General features: G+C 41.4%; 2 long non-coding RNA genes across 2 annotated transcripts; one reads left to right on the plus strand and one right to left on the minus strand.

Annotated features, from left to right (window-relative positions):
* Positions 1-4,762: 4,762 nt before the first annotated feature.
* Positions 4,763-10,535, plus strand: LOC119967458. The gene is made up of 2 exons (XR_005460990.1): positions 4,763-6,407; positions 7,635-10,535. It is a non-coding gene; the product is annotated as an uncharacterized LOC119967458 (long non-coding RNA).
* A 131-nt stretch (positions 10,536-10,666) lies between these two features.
* LOC119967457 lies at positions 10,667-18,653 on the minus strand. The gene is made up of 3 exons (XR_005460989.1): positions 18,584-18,653; positions 11,694-11,848; positions 10,667-10,943 (listed from the first exon to the last, which is right to left on the minus strand). It is a non-coding gene; the product is annotated as an uncharacterized LOC119967457 (long non-coding RNA).
* Between the last annotated feature and the right edge of the window lie 1,798 nt (positions 18,654-20,451).

The following is a 20,451-nucleotide window of genomic DNA, read 5'->3' on the forward strand; positions in this document are numbered from 1 at the left end:
CAGTGCGATGAAGTCTCACCGTTGCCATATTGACAATGTTAGCCCAGTGTATTAGTTAACTTGAAAAATAATTATATTTAAAAAGTACAAGAAACTTGCTCAAACTGTTTACGTTTTCCTTCGGAAAGATGATTTATAGAGTAGAGGAACTCATGTTAAGATCTAATTAAATTTGAGATTTGAAAACGATGAACTGCAGTTTTGTCCTGTGTTTCTGGACTACGCCCCCCCCCCCCCCCCCCAACTTGCTATACTACAATAATGCCAATTAAATTATAATGCAGTAGGATATTCATGGCTGCAAGTCAAGCATCAACGTTTCTAATCAAGTAGCATTATCGAAATAGACCAAAATAGCTAGTATGTGTATATGTGTGTGTTAATTGGACTTGGCTGTCACAGCCAACATGGATTGCCCATCCTGGTTGTCCTTGAGAAGTTCGGCGATGCGCCACTTTCTTGAACCGCTGCGGTCCAGATAGGGAAGGGACACCCACTGTTCCTTTGCGGGAACGAGTTCAAGGGCCAGCTTTTGAGACAGCTTTGATTTTTATTAATGGTAACGATACGTTAGATCGAATTTTCAAAGATATTTGTATTGAAGATTTTTTTTGTCCTCACTCACATGTTCGAAATCGAGTGAACACATTTCCAAAGTACGATTCTGCCCCCGAATGCATTTCCACTGTGGTCGTTGATATTGAAAATGAACCAATTCGTTCACAGGAACTTCAGTCTGGAAGCCACACGTGCCTGACACTGTCATGTCTGATGAGAGTGATAACCTCGCAGTTGCTGTCTGACTCCTGAACAGACATGGCTCTCACTATATAATGAAAGGCTCCTAATCGCAACAAATAAAAAGAGTTCTGCTGTGACTGTGTTTTATTTATTAAGGAAGAACTTGGTGTTGGAATTCCGTTCGCTATTTGTAAAGTGAAGATGTTCTAGCCAATATTTATTTATATATAGAAATGAACTGCGCTGCAAAGAGCTTGTTCCATTCATGCTGGCTCCCTCGTGATGCTTTCACCCTGTTGGTGCATTAGGTTTACTGTGTAACTTTTATTAAATGTTCACGGGTTTTATTTTGAGCCTGGAAGGCCTCACACACCATACATTTAAATTCTGGAAATACGCAGAGTAACTATACATATGGACTGCGTTGTTTTTTTCATTTTCGGATTTTAGCGGCCGCATTCATCTTTGTAAACCAGCAAAAGGCTCTTCCTTCCGTGTAATGGTTCATTGAAAGGAACGCAGACCACTATGGTGTGTTGAGAGAGAAATGGGGAACGGTGCAAATGCCAGTAAAGTGAAATAAACCCCGAGGCTGTTTGAAATCCAGTGCAGGATTGCACCATTCTGAGCGAGAAAAGTGGGTTAATGTTCGGAGCGGGGCCTTCATCAGAGTTGGCGTGGGTTGAGCTACCAGCTGAGGTAGCAGCCCGCGCTACGAACAAAACATGGAAGGAGCAACATCACTGCGTCTCGTGTGGACCATGAACATGTCTTTCCCACCGCACGGTACCGCCAAGAGCTGGGGCGCTAAAGGTGAACTGAAAATTGTACAGAAATAACTTCAAAACTAAAGGGATAAGAAAGGGTATTTTGCGGAATTTACTAAGCTACTTTAACTAAGTCATTAAAGAGCAGTGGACATGTAGGTCAACACAAAGAGATGATACAGCTTTAAATCCAGAAAGCAAGCCATCTGGTGCCCAGCGTATGTCAAACGTGTTTATAGAAGCCACGCGTAAGGCAGACGACATTCATTATTCCCTCAAAGCCCTGTGTGGGCCACACAGAGAACCTTCCCTGACCTCAGGCCGACATGTCACACAGTGTAAAACCCTCAAACACCAATCACCCCCCCCCCCCCCCCCTCCCCAAATTTCAAAAATTGTAGGAACTATAGCAGAACCAATAGAGCTGACGGGCGCGACAGGGATGACAGAACGGTCCCTGTTTACTTAATGGATTCTCCCAGATTAAATGGGGAGGGAGAGAGAGAGGGCATGGGGGGTGGGGGGGGGGGGGGGGGTGGAGCGTGTCTGATTTGAAAGGAGGAGGTCGGCACAGATGCGGAGCCATATGGAACCGGAGAGCTTCTGATGAATCCGATTTGAAGAGTTTTGAAATGTAATTTCACAATGTGCTAATGAAAGCTGGGTGTGAATGGCCCTGGCTGTTCCCCCTCATACAGGGCACAGGTTAGAGCAGGAACGTGTCCTGCTCCTGCAGATCAGAGAGTGCCTGCCAGCCCTTATCTCCCAGAAGTCGGTCCCTCCAAAAAAAATTGTTTTCCTGGACAGTTTTAAATCACCCAGGAAATGTTTTCCAGATCTGCTCACTGCCTACCCGCGTGATGTGATAACAGTGGAGGCAAACCAGCCTCCCAGCTTCCAAACTGGTCCATCACCGCCCCCCCCCCCCCCCCCCCCCCCACCCACACACACACACACACACACACACCGCACCCCCACCCACACACCGCACCCCACACACACCCACACACATCCCCCACACACAGCCCCCCCCACACACACCCCACACACACAGACCCACACACACACGCCGTACCCCCACACACACCCACACACATCCCCCACACACAGCCCCCACACACACACACACACCCCACACACACAAACCCACACACACATGCCCACACGCACACACCGCACCCCCACACACCCACACACATCCCCCACACACAGCCCCCCCCCACACACCCCACACACAGACCCACACACACACACCGTACCCCCACACACACCCACACACATCCCCCACACAGCCCCCACACACACACAGACCCACACACACATACCCACATGCACACACCGCACCCCCACACACACCCACACACATCCCCCACACACACACACACCCCACACACACAGACCCACACACACTTACCCACACACACACCACCCCCACACACACACACCCACGCACACACGCATCCACCCCCACACACCCCCCCTCACATCCACACTCACCACACACGCCCACACAGCCCCCCCCCACACACATACCCACGCACACACCACACACATCCCACACCACCACCACCACCCCACACACATGCACACACCCGACACACACACACCCACACACACACAGACCCCCACACACGTATATACACACACACAACACACACACACACACCCTACACGCACACACACACCCACACACCCCACACACACACCCCACACCCCCCACACACACACACACCCCACACACCCGCACACACACACCCAAATCCCCCCACACACACACCCCACACACACACCCACACACACGCTCCACCCCGCATACACACACCCCTCAGACACACACACACACAACCCCCACACCCCCCCACACACACCCACATACACACCCACACACCCCCACACACATACACCCACACACCCACACTCCCCACACACGCCCCCCCCTCACACACACCCCACACACGCAAACACCCACACCCCCATTAACCCACACACCGACACACACACCCCACCCCCCCCCCCCACACACACACCTACAATGCCCCCACACACATACCCACACCTCCACCCCACACACATTCCCACACACACACCCACACAGACACCCACCCACACACACCCGCCCACCCCACACACACACCCACCACACGCACCCAGATCCCCACACACCCACGCACACATACACCCACAGACCCCCCCCCCCCCCCCCCCACCCCGATCAAGTGCAGGAAATACTGCAACATGGAGAAGATGGCGATTCGGTTGCTCCATTCCTTTTACTGGATGGTAAATGGCAGGAAGAGGTGTATTCATGTCATAAAACCAGGGGTATTTTCTTTCACAAGGTCCCGGGCCATTCCAGATGTTCCATTTCAGTGCAGGATGCTGGAGAAAATCTGGCCAAGCTTTTACATTTCACTCCCCAAAACAAGACGGAGCAGTCACCAAGGTGGCTCAAGACGAGAGCTCTGCTTTTACAATCCTCTGAAGTTTAGCCGCAACCTGCCGTTGATATTTTAACTGTTCCTCGTCCTACCCTCCCTTTCCCATAAACTGTCGCTTGTGACAACTGTTGACATTCCTGTCCAGGTCAGCGGTACAGGGACAGGTTAGAATGGACAAGTTCAGAGTCAATCTGACAGATCATCTTTGCTCCATTGTGTCCCTCCTGTCTGTTCCCATGCCGGGACCAGGTTTGTCAGATGCAAACCTTGCAGAAATACCTCGTCATTTGCTTTTTACTGTGATGTTTGTACCAACCAAACCAAATGGAAAAATCAATGTTTTTAATCGAAGTTTGTTTTGTTTTTTCAAAGAAAAAGCCAGAAATGTGTAGGCTGGTATGAACTGTTTGTATTCAATCTCAGCTCTAGCAGCGGGCTGTACAATGACTGGCTATAATATAGGAGTATAATGCATGCTAGTAAATCACACATATCACACCCGAATAAATCTGTGAGCTTGGGACAATCCACCTAAGTGGCAAGAAAAAGAAATGATCGGATCCATCAGTTTTATCATCTGGCAATAAATATCTAAAATACACGCCTGCGCAGACCGCCCTTGTTAGCTTCACTCCATTTGGTTAAATGTTTGCTTAATAAGAGCTTTAGAAAATCATTTTTCTTTCGCACTATTTGCGAAGCGGGTTTTTTTCTCTCTCTCTATCTAACGGTGGTTAGTGATGTCCTCTTATTAGATCTCTTTAATTCAAGGACATCCCCCAGTACATCGTTGAGAGCCGAGGGCACATGGGGCAGATGACGTGTGGGTCCCATCATGTAATCGGCTTGTGTTGAACCCGAATCAGCAGATGGGGAAGTTTGCTGAATAATCCTTAAAGAAAGTGGATCAAGTGCATAGAGAATGACTGGATGGGCTAGCACACTAACCACGATTAGAGCGGCTAATGATAAATTGAGGAGGCTCGCATCCTTTTCTTCCAGAGCTGCTCTGCATTTGTGAAACAGACAACGCCAGCTCTCTCTCAGCTGCATCTCTGGGGCATCGTGTGTTTCTGGGACTTCTCTCTCTCTCTCTTTATGTTTCTGCTTTGATTGTGTTTTCTGTTTAAAAGCCGCCGGTCGCCTGTTTTCGTGTAGGAGGAATTACATTTACGCTTGTGGGTGGTATTGCTGGACTGTGTGTGTGTGTGTGTGTGTGTCTCCCCTCCTCTCTCTCTCCCCCCCCCCCCCCCCCCCCCCACCACCGATAGATTACTCTGCAGTCATCCGCTTCTATCCCTGATGCTCGTGTTTGGATATTGAGCGCACCAGGCTTTGTATGTTGGGGGGAACTCGCTGGATGTGGAAGTGCTTTGTGACCTCTCCCCAACCCCTCTAAAAGGGCAGTTCGCAGGGCCCTGGCCACATGAAAAGCGGGGCGAGCAGTAAGTTTGATGTGCGCATTATTGTGTGTGTGTGTGTGGGGGGGGGGGGGGGGGTGTGGAGGGGTGAGCGAGAGAAAGAGCTTTATTTGGGTCATTAACATCTGAGCGTGTGCAAGACTTGACACAAAGCTGGTGAGGAGCAGTGGGCCGTTTGGGAGCCGGGCAGGCTGTGTGAAGCCAGCAAGGTCACTTGGCCTTTCCCCCGCCCCCCGGTACCGAGGAATGAAAATGCGCAGGCAGTTTTCTCCCTGAATCGTGGATTCTCTCTGCCAGACTCTCTTTCCCCCCCCCTCCCTCCCTCCCTCCCACCCACCCTCCTTTAGGCACCGCCATTGATCAGAGCGGATTGTGTGTTTGATGGTCCAAAGGCAGACATGTTTTGGCGGAGATCGCACAGGAGGTAACCCACATCAGTGGAGAACATTGCAATGCTTTCTGCCGCACGGGCTGCTTTTGTTTTTTTTTGTTGCTGTTGTTGTTGTTTTGTCTGGCTGCTCTGTTTTGCTATCACTATTAGATGGAGATCGGCCCCCAGCTCTCCGTGTTCACAGCGGACCTTGATTTAATGTTATACAATTAAGGCACGCGGTGAATGCCAAGAGAGGGGCCGCTTAGCGTCCAGAGGAGCCTTCAGCAGTAACAATCCTGCTCCAGACCCTGGCTGAGAATATACACACGCTGCAATTCCTAAGGTTCAGAAAGGAACATGCATGTTTTATTTGTTCTTGGTTGGAAGTGTTAGCCCCGCGGAGCTTATTCATAGCCCCCTCATAGGAAACATAATGCACCTGCTTCGCGGGCAGGGGCTCTCTATAGATCTGCTCTTAATAGAGAGGGGGGGGGGGGGGGGGGTCGGACCTTTTCTCCCCTCTCACAATATCCTTTTTGTGTAAGGAGAACGAAGTTGACGGACGAGCTGCTGTTGCTATTTAAGATGCTGGCGCCATTTGAATTGGAAATTGTTACTGTCTTACAAATAAATTCATTCATGCTCTAACCCTGTGCCGTTGACTAAGGTAATTGCCTCTTTTGTGAGCGGTTTTATGCTTGTCAGTTGCATTTCATTCAGACGTGTGCTGCCCACTAAATCTAATTTCATTCCCCGCGCGAAATAGCCAGCAAACTCCGAAATAATGGACCGGTTATTTTAATACGAAATGACTTTCACGGCGAATGAAACGGTATTTTGGAAATGTTAAATCTCCTGTAGCTGCCGGTTATTGCGGGTGGGACTTCACGTGCTGCTCAGAGAGGGAGGGAGGGAGGGAGAGCATCTGATTAAAACATGCACTTTATTCAGCATCAAGTTCCTAATGTGGGGCTGGGGTGGTTTCAGACTGTGCTCCGAGACTGGATTTTTGGCGTGTGATCTAAACACGGAGAGGGGAATACGTTTTTAAAAAATAATAAATCACACGATTTGAGGGGGAAAAAATAAACGGTGCCCACCAGCTACCAGGACCGTGCAGATTGCAGCATCCAGCCAGCCTCACCTCGAGCTGGGTCTTGCTGCGCAGAGTTTTTATTACAATCGTTTTTAGAAGATTGCGTTGAACCGTTTCATGGGCAAAAAACATACAGAAGTATTCGTCCCCCACCCTCACCCCCAGCCCCCAACGCCCCTGGACCTCCATCTTCACCTGCTGCAGATGGATCAGCTCAGGACTGAAGGAACAATAACAAGTTTGGTGGGTCAATAAATAATTCACTGAAAATTATGTGACGGGCATGATTATGTTATCTGCAGAAGGAGTTCACCAACACAGGCATTTTAATAATCCTCCTATCGTGTGGAAACGTAGCCGTTTAACTGACAGCGTTGGCAGACCCACAATTCTATATATTTTGTGGTGGTTATTGTCAGGCACCTCAGCTTGCTTTTTGCTGACATGTCAGAAGGTGCTGGTTATTCGATAGTGCAGTTAGAAACCATGTTGTAAAATAGTTATTCCCATATCGTTCTGAATGAATGAATGGATGGAGATGAAACGTCCTATAATCATTCTTATCTTTTTGGGTTTTTTTCTGTTTTGATTCCCCCTAACAGTACCAAAGGAAGGAGGAAGTAAGTTTTCATTAGAATTTTGCAGAGGGCCATTTTAAAACACACGCCTCCTTTTGCTGCTGCTGGTTTGAGATTTAATATCGAACAAAAAAAGGTTCCCCATTCAGTTCAGCCAAAGATGCGGCTTCATTGCACAGGGCGTGTTTAAAAAGCAAATATATTTTACGGTTCTCTTCAGTTTACAGGGCTCACCTCACCAACCATCAAACATGAGGGGATTGTTTAGCAAATCCGAGCAGAAACGACCGAAACAACCTCCTTTGTTGGTAAATACATCTCGACAATGTTTTTAAAACTAGGGAATGAAGCCCGCCACCCTGGTCAGATCAATCTGACAGGAGAATCTCTCACTCCACGCGATCACAAACATTTTAAAATATAATTTGTTACAACGACGCTGAATTCTGTTGGTTTATGTGGCAGCGCACAGGCGCAGTCACTGGAGTTAAACATGCCTGAAGTGTTGCCTTTATATATGTACACCATTTATCTCAGAGTCAGATCGTCTCGTTTTAAAAGTGAAGAATATGGGGTCAATTCATAAAGAATAAGACTTCCCTAAATCGTGATTTAAGTGTGTTGTCTGAATTTTATAAATCCATTGGTTGACCATTTAGCAGTTCCAGATTCCAGTCGTTATACTGCATTGAAAGTATTGGGGAGACGACAGTTTTTTTTATATCCAGTGCCCTCATTAGTTAGGTTTTGATCAGCTTCAGATTGTGTGATTTAATTTTACCTTTCACTAACGCACCAATTTCATGTAAATTTCTGATTAAAGAAAAAACGCCTACTACCTTCACCGTTTCCATTTCACAATGAAAGGCATTTCAATTTTTGGGAAGACAATCATTCTGGTAAATCGCCGTAAATACGACGGGACATAACCTCTGAGATGGATGGGATGGGATAATCCCCTCAAAATCGCCCCCCGCCCCCCGCCACAAAATAGCATTTTATTATTCTGCCATAACATGTACGTACCGCTTTCTTCCTTTTCCATTCAGTTAACGCCAGTGCCTACATATCAAAAGTTTCTTTTTTGCAAATGGTAAATAAAGCACCGATAACACGTTTGAAACGTGACTAACAATCTCAGACCACTGATCTTTTAAATTATATATCAAATCATAGTAAATTTAAGAAATTGAACAAAACTCAAAAGAAATAATCCAGAGGGACAGTTGTGATGTTTGTCAGTTTGACTACTCTCAAATTCGCCATGGTGTCAGGTAAAAGACTGCTGATCCTTCAAATTAACCCTCCAGATTTTTGATCGGTCAGGAACAATGTTCTAAAAGCTGCAAAATTATCGGAACTGTAGTTTAATGTGAAGTTATATCCACGACAAGCTAAATTATTTCGCCCCAAAACATGAGCTCATTTAGAATATATCTAAATTCCTTACATAATCTTTGGAAGTACAAATCAATTTAGTTCGGTGCTGTTCAATTCGGACAACATTGAAATCCAAAATCTGAAGACATTCCATTGCACCAAATCACAGGTAGGAGAGATTAAATGTTAGCATCTCGCTAGTTTGTACGAAGCAGTCATTGGCACTGGAACAGGTGATCTATGGTCAGTTGAAATATTTCCAGTTTAGTCCTAAAACTAGTTTTCGCCAGATTGTGACCAATATGTGAGCCAGTGAAGATTGTAAGCACTCTCATTTTAAACTTTGGGCTAAAATGCGCACATGACCTCATTAGCATATACATGGCGTTCTCAAGCCACATCATTATCAGCCCAAGGCTCAACAGCGTGCACTGTGCTTGGCATGAAACAAATTTATAATATCTCGTGCCCTGCCCCTATTAAAACTATTTAAATCTAAGAGTTAAAGTGCATCGAGGGCCTTACTCCTCTCCACCTTTTAACACAATGTTACCACACTTTAAATTCTATCAAGAGCTATCAGTCTGGTCATATTGCGCCGCAAAATTTGGTTGGCATTTCAATGCGAGTAGTTTATTAGCTTTTCTGCAGAGGGAAATGCTAGAAAACAGACTCTCAAACTAGTAGAGAAAAATGTTTTTTAAAGTCACAATTTGTGGTAACATAGCTGGGAGCAAATATTTTTATCCTGAGCTAGTAGTTTTGTTTAAAAAAAGCCAAGTTTATTTTCAGTCCAGTGAAAAGTTTGATAAATACATGTATACATACTTTCTGGTCAAAGCTTCAAACATAGCAACATTTTTTAACAATAAATTACATTTATTTCAAACAAATCCAACATAGAAGTATAAAACATGCAAAGTATTTTGTTGCATAAACTTTTCAAATAAAATCTATGAACGGAACCATTAGAACTAGAATTGGTGATTCCTTTAGTAATATATAGAATGTTCTTCATTTGTACTAAATGATGGTGTGAGCCAGTTTTCAACAAGTCCTCAATCCTTTGCCTTCAGTTGGAAATTATTTTTACTAATATATCCAATTCACCGGGAGATTATTGGCATTGATATTAGAATATTAACCCCTGCAATGGCTTTATTGTATCTGTAGATTTAAGATCTTAATGTTATCCTCAACCAATATCTACAATCACGGGGGATTGGGAAAAATACAATTAACTAACACAAACTTCAGAAATCTAATTACAACAGAGTACTGTATATGATGAGATTTCCAACATTACATTCCATGAAACTTTATGTTTGTAGAGAGACAGTTTCTAATGGACATAAAACATTTTAGTGTGTGGTACTTATTTTACACTGGCACCACACCTTTTAATCACTTGCGCTGATATTCAAGAAAGTTTATGTTTTTCAAACACTCCAGTAGCAGAAAAAATATCAAGTACCTTAAATGTACAGAAACAATTGCACAGTTTAATGTAATATGCAATATGTTTAGCTGCCATTTCCAATGCTCAGGCACATAGAAAGTTAATGGTTCCATAATTACAGGTTTTTGCTGTGCCCTTTACAGTCTGAATTCATTGGCTGGCAGGTTTGTTATGGCAGCTTGAGTTGTGTTTAGTCATAAATTGAAAAACTGAAAGTTGCATTTATGTGACTTGCAATTAAATAATCCTAAATATCAAAATGAAATGTATCTGAACAGCAAAGAAGGAAGAAAGGAAAATTTGCATTTATACTGTGCCTTTTATAAGCATTTGCATTTATACTGTGCTCTCCAGCCAACTAAGTGCAGTAACTGATGTAATGTAGGAAACACACAACCAATTTGCACACAGCAAACTCTCACAAAATAAATGTGATAATGACCAGATAATGTATGTGTATGATGTTCCTTGTGGAATAGATATTGGCCAGGACATCAGACAGAACCACTGCTCTTCTTTGCAGTAATACCATAGGATCCTTTACATCCACCTGACAGGACATTGGTTTAGTATCTCATTTGAAAGCCAGCATCTTGGGCAATGCAGCACTCCCTCAATACTGCACTGGAGTGTCATCCTTGCTTTCTGTACTCACATCCTGGAGTTGAAATTGGATCTCAAACCTGCTGACTTAAGAGGCAAGAGTGGTACCAAGTGAACCATGGTTTATCTTGTAAATAAATTCAAATGATGCTTAAATGTCTACAGTCAAGTAAACTATGTAGATATTGGACATTATTTTACAGCTTCTCCTGCCAGCAGGATTTTCTGGTCTCACCACTGTCAATGGGCTTTTGAACAGCTTGCCCCTTTTTATGGCTCCACCCTCCCCCACTCCTGTGACTGACTATAACATTCTGCCCAGTGTTTGAATGCAATTCCTACAACATAACAAAATAAACTGTTGGATCTCCAAGAAATAAGAACAACAAATGGAATTCTACTTGATACCAAATAAGCTTTAATAGAGGTTCCACTAACTAACTGTTTCAATAAATCTCAGAAGTTTATAATATTCCACTGCTATGGTCAGGAAATTGGTTCAATTGAAAATATCATTTGCAATCCTTTCACCTTTAATGCAAATATTTAACTTCATAGGATTACGCCTGTCAAGCTAAAAGTTATTTTTTTTGAGTATTTTTATCTTAGAGTATGTTTCATTTTTGGTACAATTGATAAAACAATGGCCATAGTTGTGCAATGAATGTAATTTAGATTAGTAAAGCAGAGTACGGTATAACAATGGCAACATAATGATTTAGCTATGCACTAATTATTTTGCACTAAAAGTAGAATTATAAATACGTAAATGGAATGTAAAGATTGGGAATGTAATTTCAAGCATATTCTATCAGGAAGAAAGATTTAAACAGAAACCTGCTTTTCATAGCTCTGTGGTTTATGCCATATTTTTCATCATGTATCATGCTTCCTCTATGTCTTTGCCTTCCCTTCATTCACTTCTCGCTTTCCTTCTTCATTTTGAAAATAAAAATAGAGAATCCTAGAAACGTATAGCGAGTTAGTCACATCTGAAAATGAAAGATAGGTTCACAGTTCTAATGAAAGGTCCCACCGGAAACAATAAACTGTTTTTCTCTTTCATATATTGTTCAGTCTGATGGACATTTTTAGCATTTTATTTCAGATTTCCAATATTTGCATCTTTATGTTTACATAGTGTTTTAAATCTATGCATAATTCTCTGTTTATGCATCTCTATTTTCTACTTCATTAGTATTTGCTTGTGTGCCTATATGAATTAAACATGCTTTGTGTGTTTGAAGAAAATTGCATTATACGTTACTTTCTCTGAACAGATTTTGCACTGATCTGGGAGTTCAGCAAAAGAAGCTAAATCCCTGAGGCCTCGGCTAAAATGCTGTTCCTAAATGTAAATTATTTTATGGCACAGGGGTCACTTGTGGGATTTATACACATGGCATTTTTAAAAACAAATAATCATCATTGGTAGATACATTTGCAGTTCTTATTATGCAAAAAAAAAATCATGTTCCAATATTAGAGTTAGAATTATGCACATCTGTAAATATGACATTTTGGCTCTTATGTGTACAATTAAAAACTGTTCACTGTTTTGATAATGTATCTGAAAACTAAAACATTCTCTTGATTAAAGTATGATCCTGATAAAAATGGCTTTATTTTGTCAAAAAGAAATGGTACACTCTTTAATTAAAAAATGACAAATCTCTTATCAGTTATTCCCTTATATATAATTCCTGCTCCAAACATAATGCCTAAATAGATAATCTTGATCCAAAGATAATATTTCTCCTGTTATCTACGCTTCTAATGCTTAGTCCATTTGTTCAAGTGATTGCATTGCTACATTTCACCCAAAGACAGCAACCCATTATAAGTCTAATCTTTGTGCATTAAAGCCTTAATTCAAATATCACATTATTTATTAAAATGTTTTTGGTTCTATTGATTTATATTTAGTTACTGAATGAATAATTTAAGAATGTTACGTAAATAATCCAGTTTTGTTATTTGATGATTTCTGCAGTTATTTATGAACAAAATGATACCACCATAACTACCAGAATATTACGCCCACTGGTTATGTGGGGCACCTTCACTCAGAATCAAATGCTGATCTGAACTAAATGCTTTGTAATTAAGTACTGCAAACCAACTTTCCAAAAAGGAGCATACAAAGATTATACTTGATTTACTCATGTGATATTTTAATCCTTTATTTACCAAAGATACCTAAAGTATTGTGAATCTTTCCACTGGCCCTACACACAACATAGAAGACTTGACAGGAGAGACTGCTGATCTCAATTCAAATTGAATATTTGTCTTGGTAGGTTCTAGGGTTGTTTTCTGTGCTGCATTAGCAAAATTATTGAATAGAAAGACTACAATTGGCATCAGTACCCCTGGGCTAGAAAGGAGAAATATCAGTAGGGTTCACTGATTACCAATACTGATTGCTATCAAAGTGAATTATCCTGGAAAACACACATATGGTGGGTACAGAGCGAGAACAGCATTTGACATCTGCAATATCTCCCACCGTCAAAAATTTTCCATCACTCATTTTCTGTACTTATACATGAATATTTGTCATATGCGCACGGTCCTGATTTCAGCATGTCCCGTCCACAAGACAGAAAAGAATTGGCAATTGGAGGGGCAAGAATCTACAGAGCAAAGGAATATTGTAAATCCTTTCCATCAGTTTTATTTCATTCCAAAATATCCTGAAGTATTGACTCTCTCAATGGTCTATTATTTCATGGGTAATGTTTGCCCTTCAGTATTTCAAACAATTGACCATTCTGCGTGTGAGTCTTAACTGTAGGCACTGACCACATATGGCATTAACAAGTCTGATCCTAAACCACATTTGCATGCTCTCAATAAGGATCTAGGATAGAAATCTGGAATGGGAACATGAGCTGATTTTCAACACCTTAATGCAGGGAGATGGGTGCCAATCATATAGCACCCTCTACCACACAACAGGCCGAGAACAGCCAACTCAGCACTGACTAGGGATAGGACCTTGGACCCCACCTATTTGTACAATTTGGAGTCAGAGGGTTTATTGCTGAGATAGTGAAATGGGTTGGTATTATGTACCTTAATAACATAGATTTCTTGAGTTTGTTATTTTTATATTCCCTTTTCTTTCATATGTGTCAGTATCAGAATAGCATAGCATATGTTAAATTCCATGCTGGTATTTTTATTTTTCTCAATAAGCAAGTTTATTGTTCTTTGTTTGCTCATGACAGCTCATTAAGGCAAGTTGTTCACTTTTCTTTAAAAATAGGACACAGCGTTATGAGTGATGCAATACCTCCTGCGTATTCTCAAGCAAGGATGTAAGCCAACATTTATGAAAATTTAAACTATTTTACTGAATCAAATAGAATTTGTCTTGTTTATGCTGTTTCAATACAATCACAGAATAAAGAGATCCAGCCAAAATATATCCCATTTGTTCCCAGAAACAAAATATACTGAGGATACTCCACGCCACAGTGCAATTTCACTGGGTATCGCCAACGGGTTATATAGCATTCTGATAAAAGTCTGGGGCCATGAGGAGGCAAAGTATTTGTCTGTTATAATTTTGTTGGTTTCAAATTTCTCACTTTAATTCACTGAATTTTAAGGACACAAACAACGCTGAGCCAAGAAATTAGGTCACATGTGCAATGTGAAAAACCTGGAGTGAAGAAGCTGCTATGGTCAAACAATAAACTGCAAAAGCGCAGGATAGTTTTAAAGATTTATGAATTATTTTCTCAGTGTTTTCTTTGAAACTTGCTTTAGGGTCATGTTTTCTAGCAATCAGGTAACAGACAAAAGACAGCAATTGGGCAAAGGACCAAGATCCAGATTTGGATACATCATTCATCAATACCAGGAAATCATTGCGTTTATGAATCTATATGGGATAAGTGCCTCCTCCCATCAAACTATGTTTTCCTAATAGGGCGAAAGGCAGATAAGTTCAGATGGCTTGCATCCTAGGATCCAAAAAGAAGTAGCTACAGAGATAGTGGATGCATTGGTTTCAATTTTCCAAAACTTCTTGGAGAAGTATTGGACGATTGGAAAATCCACCAATGTGACACCGCTATTCAAAAAGGGAGGGAAGCAAAAAGTGGGGTATAGGCTGATTGGCCGATTATCTACTGCTGGCAAAATGTTGGAATCAATTATTAATGAAGTAATAGCAGCACATTTAGAAAATCATAATCTAATCAAGCAGAGTCAGCATGGCTTCATGAAAGGGAAATCGTGTCTGACAAATTTATTAGAGATTTTTGAGTGAAGTCACACCCAGAGTGGATAGAGGGGAACCAGTTGATGTACTGTATTTGGACTTCCAGAAGACGTTCGACAAGGTAACTCACAAAAGGTTAAGTCATAAGATAAGAGTCCATTGTGTTGGAGGTGGTATACAGGCATGGCTAGAGAATTGGCTAATGGACAGGAAGCAGCAAGTGGTACTAAGGGGTTCTTTTTCAGATTGGTGACCTGTAACTAGTGGGGTTCTACAGGGATCAGTGCTGGGACCACAACTGTATACAATGTATATTAATGATTGGAGGAAGGAAGCAAATGCACTGTAACAAAATTTGCAGATGACACAAAAATAGGTGGAAAGGCAAGTTGTGAGAGGGATACTAACAGTTTGCAAAGGGACACCGATAGGTCAGGTAAGAAGGTAAAAAGTCGGCAAATGGAGTATAATGTGGGAAAATGTGAAGTTATTCATTTTGGAAGTGAGAACAAAAGAACAGTATTATTTAAATGGAGAAATACTGCAGAGAGCTGCAGAGGGACTTGGGGTACTCGTTCACAAAGGTAGGCTAATAGAATATTGGCCCTTATTTCAAGGAGCTTGGAGGATAAGAGTAGGGAAGTCTTGCTGCAACTGTATAAGGTTCTGGTAAAACCACATCTGAAGTACTGAGAGTGGTTTTGGTCCCCTTATTTAAGGAAAGATTATTTAATCGGAGGTGGCTCAGAGATGGTTCACTGGGATGATCCCCAATACTCCGATATGGAGGGATTATCTTATGAGCAAAGGTAAACAGGTTGGGACTCGACTCGTTGGAATTTAGAAGAATGATAGGTGATCCCATTGGATTCTTAAGAGGCTTGACAGGGTAAATGCTGAGAAGATGTTTTCCCTCAAGGGAGAGTCTAGGACCAGAGGGCATTGTCTCAGAATAAAAGGGTGCCAATTTAAGACTGAGATGAGAAGGAATTTCTTCTCTGAAGTTGTGAGCCTTTGGAACTCCTTGCCATAGGGAACTGTGGAGGCAGAGTCCTTGTGTATATTTAAGGCTGAAATAGATTCTTCATCAGTAAGGGAATCAAGGATTATGGACGAGGAACAAGAAAGTGGACATGAGGAATAGAATGATCCTATCCTATTGAATGGTGCAGCAGGCTCGAGGGGCCAAATGGTCTACTCCTGTTCTTATTTCCCATGGCCTTATGGACAGTTCCTCCTGGAGAGGTCTGAGTGTCGGGTATGTCAATGCAATCAAATACAGAAATACATTTCCACATATCAATACTTTAGGACTCTAGTGAAGCATGAAAATATCTGGCCTCCATTAAACTTGTGGCAGACAGAGACGTAACAATCTGGCAATATAAATAAGATTAATGTGACCTAGCAATGTACATTTCACAATCCTTCGATCTAATTGGTGAAGGAGATATACCGTTGCTCACTTTGAAACACCCAGGTGTTTCATCGAGGGTGTCATACCATTTCCATCCTATACTTCCAGCAACTGGCCACACTAAAATAACATGGGAATTAAACAGGCAAGGGAAAGCCTACCTAATGGCAGGTACCATTTGTTAACCGTACTAGAAATTTTGGCCGTTAGGATCACAGACAGGTAGAACAGAAAACACAGCAGGGACTGGCAACATGTGGGCTTGGGCTAACAATTGGCAGGCTGCAATCATGCAATGCCAGTCAATGGCCATCTCCAAAAAGGAAAGATCTATTGTTATATTATTTGTAAAGAGCTAGGAACTGGGAACTATGATGTGAATTCTATATCATGGGATGCCATATGCATTGTTGGACTGGAGTCATGTGCCAAGCAATAATGTATCAGTCTATCAGCCACATGGAGGGATGTAAGAAAATCACTCAGTGAAGCCCCAGCATTTTGGTGTCTAAAGTGTGTTTATTTCTAACTAATGAAAGCCCTTTGATCTTTAACAGCTGTAGCATTACTGTCGCCACCACCAATAACATCTTGGAGATTACAATGACCAAAAGCTTCCATTGGACTGGTCATATCAACACCATAGCTACAGAAGCCGGGAAGGCACTGGGTATTCTGAAACAAGTGGTTCACTTCTTAATCCCTCATCCATCTTTACCATTCACAACATCTGATGGAATACTCATCAGCTGCCTCGATGAGTATAGTCACAATGACAATGAAAACGCAACATCATTCAGAAGAAAAATATATGTTTGATCAGTACCCTGCCATTACATTCAATAGCCATGTCTTCACCATTGGCACATTATGGCTGCAGTGATCTACAAGATGCACTATAGCAACTGACCAAGCTTACTTTGGAAACATCGCTCATTCTGCAATCCTTACTATTAAGGAAGACAGTACATTAATGTTAAGAGAGCATCTCACTCTTGTTCCCATCCAAGTCACACATCTTCTTGGTGTGGATATATACCACTATTTTTTCATTGTCACTGTATCAAAATCCTGGAATTCCTTACCTAATGCCATGATGACAGAACCTTCGCCACAAAGGTTGAAGGTGGTCAAGGAGCCCATGAGTTCATCCTTGAACTCGAGAACAAAGGTTGGGCAATAATTGTAGGTTTGCCATCATGAAAACATATCATGAAAACATATATTAAAATATAAACTGATGCATATCAAAGTGACTGTATTTATGGGCAGAAGATGGTGAAGGTAGATTAGGAAATCTTGTATATATATTCTTGCAATAAATTTATGTTAAACTCGTTCTTCAAAATTGAATACAACTAAGGTTTTTAATGTTGCACTTTGTCCGTAAACATTTCAGGAAAGTGGCAACCATATAGCATTTACCGTATCTTCAAAAGACTCCAAACCCCTTGTATATGAACAGACAAAAGTGATGGACAGGATAAGGTCCACAGGTCCATCCACTCTGTCCCTTAGTGTTGTGATGTTTGATGAGCCAAAATACAGACTGCCTACTCATCCTGAGTTATGTAATTTCCTGTGTGATCCAAAAATCTAGATTAAACACAAGCCAAATATGCAAAATTCTCCTCCAAGCCTTTTAAGTTATCAAAATGAGTTTATAGGATCACCCTGGCCTTGATTTGCATCACATATCTCTTATAATGGTGATCTCCAGCCAACTAGGAATAGGTTCAGCATTCTCATTATTAAATACAGAATCAGCGCTCCCAGCATGAGTCAGCAAATTGTTTCCAATCCCACTATACTCTGGCAAGAGATATATCTAACATCAATCCCAGTTCTGTGCTTGTATAAATTGTAAGCATGACCTTGGTCCTCCCTAACCTATTCAGTTAAAATAATTGGTCTACAAGGACACAATCTAACTCCTTCATTATTCAATGAAGACTGATCAAATCATCCCCAAGTCTATGCTTTTCTAAAGTATACAGACATACTTCTTTGAGCCTATATGGGTAACTAATGTGCTTTAAATTGAGAATTAGACTGGCTTCATAGCCTGTGAATTACCTTTGAAGTGTAGTCACTGCTTCAATGTAGACACACTGGCAGCCAATTTTGCACAAGGCAAGGTCCCACAAGCAACAATGGAGATTAATGACTAGTTAATCACTTTAAGGTCTTTGTGCAGGTAGGAATTTAGCCAAGATACAGGGATGAGCTGTATGCCATTCTTCAAATAGTGCTATCAGATCTTTTACATTAATCTAAACAGACAGATGTGGCCTTGATATAACTTCTGAGTTAAAATGATGGCATTTCCAAAAATTGAACACTCTGCCAAATGTTGAAGGTTATGTGTTGAGGTTCTAGAGCAGGTTATGAATCCACAACTTTCTGACTTACTGAGCCAAGCTGAAATTTAGAAGTACTTTTGAAAAATAAACTTTTCTGTTGTTTCTATTATTGTATGGCAAGGAATTGGGAGACAAATTAAGCATATAGTTTAAGGAATGGTTTAGGCTAAGATAGATCTTTGGCACATACCTTATTTTGGATTCAATAAAAAACCATTATTAATAAATGTTACAATATAGGAGACAAACTGCTTTGTATAATCTACAAGTTATGTGATTAACAGGAACTGGGCACATGACCCCATGAACTCCACTGTCCATCACTATTAACTGGTCAGAGCTTGCTATTATTTATCTTCATTTCTGCTTTCTATAGCCAAAACATTTTTTATTCATTTGTTTCATATTATTCTCATTATTTTTAATCATCCTTATTAGCTTCATATGTGGAATGAGAACAATACCTTCTGAAAATCCAAGTTGAGCACATTCACTGTATTTGCCTTGTCCAACAGAGTGGACGAGATCCATTGAAAACATTTCAAAGGAGTTTGTAAGCAATCCCCTCTCAAAGAGAACACCACACTTTTTAAAAACCTGTGTCCTAGAAAATGAATACTTAAATAGTACTTATCTTCCTGTAGGACATAAATAAATACATTTATTTCCCTCATGCAAATAAATCTGTCCATGTAATTTGGGAGAGGACCTCCTTACTTTTGCTGTCCACCCATTGAGGGTTTTTTTTGTGATGAAGATCAAGTAATACCATATATACTCATGTGAAATTCAACTTCCTAAGAGTAAATATAAAGCAGGGGTCAACTTTTACACGAGTAATAGTTTAGACGGGTTGAACCCACCATCTCCCATTTTCTCGCTACTGCAGAGTTGCCAGTTTGGAGACTGTTCCCGCCAATCCTCTCCCCAAAAAGTAGTGCAAAAGGAGCCAAAAAGTAAGTGTTATTTAATTTTTATTTACAAATTAATAATAACCTCAGTGGAGACAAACATTCATTAGTGTGCACTAAATTCATTTATCAAGTGCATCAAAAACAAAAGCCTTATATACGGATTTATACAATTTCAGTCAATTTTTTCACAGCACAGAGACTAATATTACTTAGCAGCAGAGCATTACTGAACATGCATTAACATCCCTAAAAATCACTCTCGCCCTCATCTTCAGAACCAAATAACGCGTTGTAATCTGCGCCAGAATGGTGCCATCATATGAAACATCAAGATTATCTTCATCAGCAATCATATTGTCATTGGCCACGTCATTCCACAAATAATCATCTTCTGTGCCATCAAACTCTTTGGATATCCCACATTTCTTAAATTATTTGAGGATAATCTTCATTCTGATTTCATCCCATGCCTCTACAACCTATTCACACAGGGTTGTTAATGTCAGAGCTTGTATGCTGCTTCTCTTGGTGAACGTCTTCTCTCCTCCAATCATTCCACTTTTTTTCTTTTGCTATCCTTTAAGGGAGCATTTAGAGAGACATCCAACGGTTCTAAAAGGCTGGTTAGAGCACTGGAAGTCACTGTAACATCACTATTCTGCAACCT

This window comes from Scyliorhinus canicula, chromosome 6 (genome assembly GCF_902713615.1).
Source record: "Scyliorhinus canicula chromosome 6, sScyCan1.1, whole genome shotgun sequence".
NCBI lineage: Eukaryota > Metazoa > Chordata > Chondrichthyes > Carcharhiniformes > Scyliorhinidae > Scyliorhinus > Scyliorhinus canicula.